Below are 10,666 nucleotides of genomic sequence, written 5' to 3' on the forward strand. Positions count from 1 at the left end.
GCAATCTGCAGATAAAAGTTCATCATGACTTATCTGTATATTCAAGGAACATCCAGGTGATTCCCCCCCCATTTTTTTAATTTTCATAAACAGTTTTCTCTGCTCTCACGGTCCAAAAACTGTAAAAGCCAAGATCCCTGACAGTGTTCGGATTCAGCAGCTTCTGACAGACAAATAAAAAAAAAACTGTTTAACTATGAACTACAACAGAGTATAAAGCCACCATCAAAAATAGAAACTGTCAGATTTTTACAATTTTCAAATATTTCAGAGGAAAAAACTCAATAACGTAAGTAATATTACAAGAATTTTAAAAAGGTTGTTTTTCTTATTAGAGACAGAACACCTTTTGTTGTTAAGCTGAGGTCCAGAAATCAAGTTTCGGTTTGATCTCAGGTTTCACTCATATTAAAAATACAGCACCAGAATCTCAGCTTCTGTTCAAAAACCTGATTATTAATATGGTTATTTTCTTTAAATGGTATTTTCCCCCCCAATGTTTGTAATATTAAAAACGTATTCTCACTTTTTCATGTAAAATATGATTCTCAAATTAGTGACTTATCCCTTTATTTTTTTCTTATCAATTAATAATTCATGTGAAAATTTAAGTTTGCTGTATTAACATATCGCATTCTCAAAACTACTGATAATCTGTTCTTGTTGTTTTTAATTCAGATTTTTCCTCAAAAAGGCCATTTTTCATTTAACCTACATATTTCAAATACAACATTAAAAATATATAACGTCATTTCAGTAAGTTGAGGTTTTTCTGTCGCCCCCAAACAGTTTTATTTTGTTATCTGACATTTTGATTTCCAAAAGTGGTGATAATTCTCTATCATTTGAAGGAATGATGTGACAAAATAATAAATAATGATACTGAGATGCTTGGAGTTTGAGGACAAAGTGGGTGTGTGTATGTGTGTGTATCAGCTGCAATGGCAGAGCAGCAGTCCAGCCAATACGGGTAGCAGGTTGAGCAACAGCAGCCACAAAGTGATGGCGAGTCCTGGAGAACTGGAACACGGATCTGCAAAAACAAAGTGGTTTTAAGTTCTGTATGACTTTCAGGATTTACATGTCATTTGGTTTAATTACCACAAAGTTACTCATCAGGTCAGAGACACAACTGTAAGCTGGTTTTTGAATGTCAGACCTTCTTTTTGCCAAAAGATAACTCCTCTAATGAATTAAAAAGTTGAGATCTTGCCGCACATTTGAGCAACTTTTGTCGCCATCTAGTGGGCAATGTGAACATTTAAAAGGTTTCTGGTACTTTTCCTACTTGAAACCCAAAATTCAGTTGTTTAAATAAAAAGCCAGTCATCTATGTCAGAAATGCATGTTTTTGTTTTGGCACGCAGAGCTTTCACCTCACTATTAATGTATAAACATTTTGATTTTGAGAGATTTACGGTTCTTGAGTTTTAAGATATGAATATGTATTTGCTGGAAGGATGGAATTTCACCTGACAACCACAACTTACAGCTGCAGGGGGGGAAAAAAACATACAAAAACAAAGTTACAAACTATTAAATTTCCAACAAATGGCACAATAAGCCTGCAATTATTATTTTGAAATCAAGTAATTGACCTATTATATGATTTAGTAACTGAATAAAACCATTACTGTTTACTAAAAAGGAAAGTGGGACATATAAATATATTTAGTAGGGTTGTTCTCTGAAAGTTCTCCAGTGAAATAAAATGAGTTTTAAGCTTTATTTTTCACAGTAGAAACCCCACAGAGTAAACGTGCTCCGTCCACCCTAAAATCTGTCCCAGAGAGCCACAGGAGTAGATTTAGCCATATTTTGGTAAGACTGACTCATCTGGACGTGAGACGGACCAATGGGATTACTCCTGGTGGTGTTGATGGGCGGGAGCTGGTGTGGGTGGGGACAGTCGTCACAGAAGTCGGTGCAGGCGGGGCAGACGAGCATGCCGTTGTAGACCCAGCCGTTGAGCCGCACGCTGACACTCAGCAGCTGCCCTTTACGGAGGCAGTGGAAGGGTGATCCTGAACGTACACAGTCACGCCCTGATGCGAACACGACACCTGCAGCACGCAAACACGGAGACAAAACAGTCACATTAAAGCCAAAAACCTCTGCTTCTCAAACTGGATCCAATGTAACTGGAATCGAGTGAGGAATCATGAGAACACACGATCTTATTACAGTTCACCCCATGTCCTCAGCTTTCTGGATTCAATTCAATTTTTTTTGTTAAAATGTTTGACGCAGTCCCAAATTAGGTTCTCAAAGCAGACAGGAACTTTGTTATAGTCATGGAAATGCCTAAACTGACTGTCACTGCGATCCTCAGAAAAATGTTGTTGTTGTCCATGCGGCTGATCCCGTTTTTCATTCAGGGTTGCCACAGCGGACTACAGCCAGATCCACATGGTATTGGCACAAGTTTTACGCCGGAGGCCCTTCCTGACACAACTCCAGTTTTACCTGGAGAAGCGGTCTCCCATCCAAGTGCTAACCAGGTGTCACACTGCTTAGCTTCTGAGCTCTGATGGGATCAGACTGACACAGAGCAGATCAGCTGTGTGATCCTCAGAAAAATAAAAATAAGAGAGAAAAATACAATAGATCTGGTTTGAGCAACTCCTCCTGTGGCCAAATAGGGACACATCCAGCGGGCGTGCACAGCCAGCCTGCGCACGCACAGCCTGTCCATGCATAAAGTTAATTCCATTAGATAGCGCAGCTCCTCTATGGCCGGACGGGCACTGTGATTCCTTGGACACGGTGCTGGTAAAAAACTCTGTTAAATTCACAATGTAGGGTATCAGTTAAAGCTCTCAAGCCGACATGAGGCCACAGTCAACCACAGCAAACAGAAGCAGCTGATCGGTGAAGCTGCAGATCATAATCAACAGTCTGAGAAGAACTCCACAACCCTTTTTTTTTTTTTTAATTCTCATCGGCCCTGCACTGATCTCATATATGGCCTTTAGGGAGCACCAACTGACGGAAATCCGTCGTAGCCACAGAGAACTTAATCCCTGTAGTTATTTTGCATTGCAACAAAACCTGGACATCTGTCATTCTGCCAAATGTCACCAAATCTCTATCATTTTGTTTGTATTGAACTTTGTATGGGCAGCACAGTGGGTTAGTGGTTAGCACTGTTGCCTCACAGCAAGAAGTTCATGAGATCAATTCCCACCTGTTGCCTTTCTATGTGGAGTTTGCACCTTCCCCCATGTTTGTGTGGGTTCCCTCCGGGTGCTCCAGCTTCCTCCCACATCCAAAGACATGCAGGTTAGGAAACTTTAAATTGTCAGTAGGTGTGTGTGCATTTGTCTATATGTGGCGAACCACACCTCACACCCTGAGACCGCTGGGATAGGCTCCAGCCCCCAGCATGATGCTTTCCTGTACAAAAAAACAAAAAAAACAAAAAATCGAATGCCCAATGACGACCAGGGATCAGTTGTTCCCCGACCGTGATGGGGCACTCAGGCTGATCACATGCATCTGTTGTGTTTAAACATTGCCTTCTTCACAAACATAGAGGACCTTGTAGCAGCCAGAGCCCCAGTTCAGGGTAGGTCATCTTCCTGGTGCACTGCTCCATCACAAAGGCGGACTTCGGGTAGCAAAAACACACAGAATCTGCACCGTACTGCTCCGCCCATAGTTTCCTCCACCAGTCTGAAAAACACACAAAATAACCGTTTTCTAATTCAGTCAAAAAATACATATTGAAAGACCAAATGCATCCACGTTTACATAGGGCCCTTTATGTTCCACTGCTGTTAATCAAAATCCAATGTGGCGCTCACCATATGCAATGCATACAAAAATCATTGGAAGAGTCTTGTTTGTCTTTGTTCTCTTAACTTAGAGTTGTTTGTTCGTTTTGTTGAGTATCTGAGCAAAATCCACTTGAGCAAAGCTGCTGACAGCTGCAGTTTAACTGCTATGGTGATCGGAGAGTCATAGTCCTGAAAGATCTCATCATATTAGCATGTTAAAAAATGTATCAATGTTTGTCAGTAAAAGACTAAAACAAACCAGAGCTATATCAAAGATTTGGTGCAAATGCCCCATACTGCTGTTTCACACTGCAGTATGTGAAATGACAAAACACCAACTGGCATGATGGTCAGTCATGCTTAACTAACTGTGCTCAAGGGTGCTGGTCTTGAAACGAGGCGTGGTCAGGCACCAGTGTTGGTGCATTTTATTGTGAAGCAGCAGAAAGTGACTGTTCCAGAGACCAACAAAAACTGGTCTGAAGTCAAGTGCAGAGAATCTGGAATCAGGTACGACTTACACAGGAGGATTCTCCACACACCAACACGTTAAACAAATTCCATCCATCCATTTCCTATACCCGCTTACTCCATTTAAGGGTCGCAGGGGCTGGAGCCTATCCCAGCAGTCATAGGGCGTGAGGGTGAGGTGCACCCTGGACAGGACACCAGTCTGCCACATACAGACAAACACATTCACACCCTCACACACACACCTATGGACAAATTAACATTTCCAGTCCACCTAACCTGCATGTCTTTAAATGTCGGAGGAAGCCGGAGCACCCAGAGGGAACCCATGCAAACATGTGGAGAACATGCAAACTCCACACAGAAAAGCCACAAGTGGAATCGATCCCATGGCCGTGTTGCTGTGAGGAAACACTGCTAACCACTAAACCACCGTGTCACCCAGATTAAAACAAACTATTAAACAAAAATAACAATAAACATAAAAACGCAAAAAAGTTACTGCTTCCCCTCAGGGAGCTTCAGTGCAATCAGTGGTGAGAAAATGTTTTTATTCTGTTTAATTCCACAGTGGCTGATTTAAATCTGACAAACATCCATAAGAAAAGCAGATCATTACTGACATGTTTCATCATTTCATATGTTGGCACTGTGACTGGCGTGCTGCGGTTTGCAATGTGTAAAGCGTGCAGCGAGTCCTCGGGGTTACCTGGGCTGGTTCTCAGATACTCTGCAGTAAGAGTTTCTTGATATTCTCCACTCAGGTGCCAGCTGAACTCCTGACTGAACGGACAGTAGTCCGCGCTCTCAACAGCACCACCAAAGTACAGACAGCTGATCATCCGCCACGTCCGGATCTGGTCAAAATACTGACACACAATGACAAAACACAATACATAATTATAATCTAAGGCCTCAGTGGAAAAGCACATGACTACGAATTAAAGTTGACTTTCAAGGACGAATGACGGCCAAAAAAAAAACAAAAAACAAAAAAATTATTCAAGTTTCTGTACCATGAAATTAAAGTGAAAGCCAGCATGAAGACATTTAAATCAAAGTGAGTCTCAATTTTGAAAAATCCTAACACTGAAGCTTATGGTGCCACTTCAAAGCAGTCTCAGCTTGCCACAGTGTACTGTCCACTAGGAGGTGCTAGTGAGTTTGGACATGTTGTCTCTCCAGTTGTCTGAGTTTCTTTCAGCAATGGTTGAATTGGTGTCACATGTCAGCGAAAAATAGCAACACTTGTCTTATTAAAGATGTTTATTCAAAACAAAAACGCTGTTTCAGCAAGAGACAGACAGACAGACAGAGACAAAGACACAAAGAGAAGGACACAAAAACCAGAGCCAAACAGACATAAAGACATGAAGAGACAAAAACAAAAAAAGACAGGCCGATGTACACACAGAACAGACACAAAAGACAGATGAGACCAATTGCAAAGAGGGCCCAGACAGACACAAAGAGAGACAAATGGACACAAACAGGAACAAGCAGAGGTGCTGCAAGACAAACAGCTGTCCAAACTCACTACCACCTCCTAAAGGAGAGTACTGCCAGTTGCCGCTCAGACCGTCATGTATGATGTCATCAGGCACCACCTATTTTGCTACAAGCCTCCAAATGGGGACGTCTCTGCACTTTTGTCTTTACAGTTTCTAAAAATAGTTTCAAGGACAGAAACATTAATTCAACAGGAGAAAAACAAACTTGCAGGTCTGTAAACGTGCAGAGCTCACAGCCTGCAGCTGGGGGGCACTGTTGCACGTGTACCCTGGTACTCCAGCGGCAGCTCCTGTGGGTACTTCTGCAAGTTGCACACGGCAACAGCCAGCTGGTCCTGCCTGCAGGTCAGCTGGAGAGGAGACGCTCGCACGGTGCCACAGTACGGCATCACGGCATGACGTCTGCAACCACAAATATCACCAACACCGTGACCTGTCGAGGCTCAGATGCCAAGAACACGCAGGTCATAGGATCAGTTTAGACGCACACAGCTGTCAGTAACACTGGAAACGGGACCAAATTCTTAAATAAAAAGCACCAGAAACCAAAATAAAGCTCAAGTCAGACATTCTGACATTTGAGAACCTGATTTGAGTTTTGAACCTTTGACACAGCACCAACCTGGGGAACACTGTGTGTCCAAAATCAGACCCTAAGTGCCAGAGGAGATGTTTTTCAAACTGCAGACGGGCACTGTGCTATCAGTGGGATGCAAACAAACACAGCTGTAAATCGGACCTTTCTCTCTGCTTGTCCATCCAGAACTTGCAGCTTTTCATCACAAAGTCACAGCCAAGGCCATGACCCCAGTCCAGCCTCTGAGCCAGGCTGTAGTTGGCTCGGTACCAGCCGCTGTCCTCCATGATGGCCAGCGTCAGCCGGGGAAAAGACACGATTCTGGGTGTGGGAGCCCGTCATTGCCTCGTTCTGGAGAGAAAGAGACGAACCAACATGGATTACAGCAGAAACCCTTCCAGCTGTAAAATAACGAGCAGAAGGTGGCTTGGTTACCTCCAGCAGCCTCTTCTCCCAGTGGTTCAGTTCAGTTCCAGTTCCTCCCTGGTTTTCAAGTTCCATTCCTTCCAAGATAGGACAGTTAAAATGGCTCCGTGCCTCCTCCTGGAACCACAGACAGGAACACACAGTTCTCCAAATTCTTTCCCTCTGACCACCAGACGAGGTGACGTGCTGACTACCCTCACATCATAACCCACCAAAACACCACAACTTGGACAATACGTAACAGGGGTCAGCAAAATTATTTTAGTTATGTAACAGAATGAACTGAAACCAAATACAAAGGAAGTAAACTATTTTTTTTACTTCTCCTTTCTAGGTGCTGTATTTTCCAGAGTACAAGTCGCACCTTTTTTTCCTGTATGTAGAACTCACGTTTTATCACAACACTTCCCTGGGGGTAAGTTAAACAACGGAACTCAGTGTAGCACATGTAAATGGTAAATGGACTGCATTTATATAGCACTTTTCCATCTGTATCAGACGCTCAAGTGCGTTACAATAATGCTCACATTCACCCGATGTCAGGGTGCTGCCATACAAGGGTGCTCACATTTAACGTTTGCAGCCACTTTTGAAGTAAATCTCTGCGGTTTAATGTCGAGGGTTCGAAAGTCTTGGACATAATGACGCTTTTTCTGCTCTCCGTGGATCTGCAGACTGAAATCAACTTCACAGAACCACTGTTCGGCTTTAATGAGGGTTCGAACGCTCGAACTCCGCATCCGGATAAAGAAGCGTCAAACGGCCGCCCTGAGCGGGACCGTCTCTTACCGTGAGTCCGGAGGGAAGCCGTCGAGGTGGGGATTAAATCCAGCAGTCCTGGTTCGGTCCGGGTGCTCGGCAGCTCCGACACAAACCGAACCGACAGCACGAACGGAACCCGGCAGGCGCGTCACCGAGCGGACCGCCGTGCACGACAGCCGTGGAGGGACAGCGCACGGAGACCGAACTACAGGCAGTAACACTTCACCGGGCAAAAAGGACAAATACTGCCGCAGAAACACCGCAAAGTGCAGCAACACACCCGACGGACAGCAGTTTAAATAATAATTATAAGACTAAAAACAAACAAACAAAAAAAATCAATCATCTGCAGCTGCAGGTTATTGATCCGACGTCTGCAAAGGTGGAATATTCCGGCACAGGACATGGACCGTGGACCGTATTGGAATTCCGCTACTGCGCAAGATGTCCGGAAATATTATTCACATAGACTTTTTTTTTTTTCTTTTTTCCATTTCAGACCAAAACAAAATCATTTTTTCAGCCTTCCAGCCAGATGAGACATCATGTTACAGCAGCTGATCCCGGCTGTCATCCTGGACTCCAACCTGGAGATTTTTCACCGTTTCCAGATAATTAGCTCGTTCAGGTGAGCTCAGCCAATCAGGAGCTAGCAGACACCTGGCTGAGCTAATCAGCTGTGGGCGGAGCCAGTGCAGGTTCCTGCAGATCAGAATCTGAGCCTCATTCCAAATCCAGACATCATGTGCAACACACTTCTTCAAATCATGGACAATTTCAGAAGCAGGAGTTCATCCATCTTCACATGTGGAATGTTTTATAATCCATGAGATAGATATTCATTGACTAATATATCCTGGACAAAGCCTGTGGGACGTCACCCAGAGGTCAGAGACCCATCAGCCCATATAAAGCCCGTATGTGGGCGTTGCCAAGTTGGCGGTGACGGCAGCCATGCTGATTCACTATGATCTCATTAATGCATAAAGGGGTGGAGCCCGGTGTGTGACCAAAGAAGGCTGACCACCCCCTCTCTTTGAAGCTGACACAGCTAAGCTAAGGCTAACCAGGGTTCGGGTGTTTATTAAATCATTTTTTCGGGGACTGTGTGGTGGTTGTCATAATGACTTACTTTGTTGTGGACATTAAAAGTTATGAGCTGCTTATTTGCATTAACGGGGCTTCACAGATCAGGCTACCAACAGCTGCTAAAAACACTAACTGTTAGCATACAACAGTAATTACAACAAAAGTTTCCCTCAGTGTGAATATTACAGCAGAGACATTTCAGATGATCCGTTAGGGGGTGATTCTTTAACTACGGGCACTATTGGCCTTGTAAATGTAATTTCCACCACACCATTGTCTTACAATATAAAGCGCCTTTGGGCAACTGTTTGTTGTGATTTGTTGCTATATACATGTGCTCTGATGTCACTGTTTATCTCCATAGAAACTACCCAAACAATCTTTCATACAAACTGTTTAAAGGGACATTACAGTTTTGTGGTGGAAATTACGGCAGTAGTGTGGGACAACTACATTTTGTTTAAAAAATCACAACAGTTGTATGACATTGAATACCTCAATTATGTTTTGATTATTTTACTGATATTTTATTCAGAGATATTTTAAAACATTAGAAAAAACGTTTCTTTACCATTCATTTTTATCATTGAAGATCAAAAGTCTGGGTGTAGGACAAGCACAAAATGGCAATATTTGCATATAATGATGCTGAAAAAAGGTGAAAAAGTCATCATAGAGTACTAGAACAAATTTCTTAAAACACTTTCGTTGTAAAGATAACTATAAAAGTGTGAAATTTCCCCTTTTTTCTGTTTTTCATACAATATGATCAAAGAACATAAGTGCCCGTAGTCTAAGAATCAGCCTAGGACGTTTCGACACACAACAAGCAAGATTATTCCAGGTGTTTGTAATAAAATACAGCCACAACACAACAGCTAGCAGCCGCTGCCAGTAGACAAAAACAGAGAGGCGGAGCTCAGCCGCTGTCACTCACTGCAACTACGCCCACAAATTTACACAACCTTACACCTTAAACTATCTTAAACTAAGACATTAGAGAAAAAAATGCACCTCTGTACAGTCGTCATGGCGAAGAAACTATCAACAAACACCAAAACCTTTTTTGTACCAGGCTGTAAACATATTTCTGCTCTAAAGTTGGAAACTTTAAAATGAACTTATATGAGAATAACAAAATAGCTATAAAACAATAAGTGACATCATTGTGAACACTGGATGATGTATGTATGGTTCACAACTTTTCTAGAGTTGCATGTTTTTTCTATCTCGAGTTGTGCTTTTTGTTTTATCTTGTTGGCTACAGCAGATGGTCACCTCACAGTGTCTGATCTGCTGAAGGTTTTAGGTTTTCCATAACTCTGTCACCAGTGTGCTTGCTGATGTGGTGGAGAAGATCTAGACCAAGCTGAGTAACAGTGGCATGAAGGGCAAACAGGTTTTCCTTGAAACTGCTCACCTCAAGCAAGTAGCTTTACCGATAAGCTCCTTGGCTGCCACAGTGGATCCGGTACTGATTTGTACAACGTTCATTTTTAACACAACTCCAGGAGAATCAGGCACAGGTGGCTCAAACCAGACATATCTCACTCTGATGTTTGGGTAATCCTTCTGTGGTGAGGAAGATGGTCTCTTGGTCAGTTCCCAGATGGGATGGTGGACAGCATAGAAAATCTACTTCCAGGGTTGATCTACAGACTCCTGTGCCTGGGTTTGTTTAAGGTGGTAATGCCGTTGCACACAAAAAGTCCTTGACAGAACTATAGCCTAGTACAATGTGGAAATCCCAGATGGCCGGGGTCTGAGGACCTGCTGCAGCCTTAATCCGCCTTCACAGCTGTTGGGTTACAAGCCATCACCTCCTCCGCCTGATACGCCATTGTGGACTTCTTGTTTCACCAGAGGCCCGTTGGCCGCATCAGGGTTCCTGTTGGGCCTTCATGGCTACCACAGAGCACACAGAAGGTCCCCACCGTATTTCACCCCAACAGGCGATCTCCTACTTGATCCATTACCCAGGTGTCACAATTTGGACAAGGGGTTGGATTCATATCAGGACCCTAATCCACACCAATACTTGAAGTGTTTTT

General features: G+C 43.2%; 1 pseudogene; it reads right to left on the bottom strand.

The window, feature by feature from the left end:
- Positions 1-784: 784 nt before the first annotated feature.
- On the bottom strand, positions 785-10,456 carry LOC117525290 (annotated as a pseudogene).
- Positions 10,457-10,666: the final 210 nt, after the last annotated feature.

This window comes from Thalassophryne amazonica, chromosome 14 (assembly GCF_902500255.1).
Source record: "Thalassophryne amazonica chromosome 14, fThaAma1.1, whole genome shotgun sequence".
Lineage (NCBI taxonomy): Eukaryota > Metazoa > Chordata > Actinopteri > Batrachoidiformes > Batrachoididae > Thalassophryne > Thalassophryne amazonica.